This window comes from Brassica oleracea, unplaced genomic scaffold, assembly GCF_000695525.1.
Source record: "Brassica oleracea var. oleracea cultivar TO1000 unplaced genomic scaffold, BOL UnpScaffold00869, whole genome shotgun sequence".
NCBI lineage: Eukaryota > Viridiplantae > Streptophyta > Magnoliopsida > Brassicales > Brassicaceae > Brassica > Brassica oleracea.
This window is the reverse complement of record NW_013617489.1, coordinates 2,956-3,432: the sequence shown is the minus strand read 5'-3', so window position 1 is coordinate 3,432 and position 477 is coordinate 2,956.

The following is a 477-nucleotide window of genomic DNA, read 5'->3' as shown; positions in this document are numbered from 1 at the left end:
CTGTAGGAAGCTTGATGTATGCAATGGTCTGCACAAGACCAGATCTGGCACATGCAGTCAGTGTGGTTAGTAGGTTTATGGGACAACCTGGGAAGGAGCATTGGACAGCTGTGAAGCGGATTTTCAGGTATCTGAAGGGTACATCTGATGTTGGTCTCATATATGGATGCGACAATCCGCGATTGGTAACATGTTATTCCGATTCTGATTATGCTGGAGATGTGGACTGCAGAAGATCTATGACTGGTTATGTGTTCACCTTGGGCAGCTCTGTGGTTAGCTGGAAGGCGACTTTAAAGTCTCCAGTAACATTCTATGACCGGTTATGTGTTCACCTTGGACGGCTCTGTGGTTAGCTGGAAGGCGACTTTACAGTCTACAGTGACATTGTCTACTACTGAGGCAGAGTATATGGCGCTGACAGAAGCTACGAAGGAAGGAATATGGCTTAGAGGATTGGTTAATGATCTCGGTTTT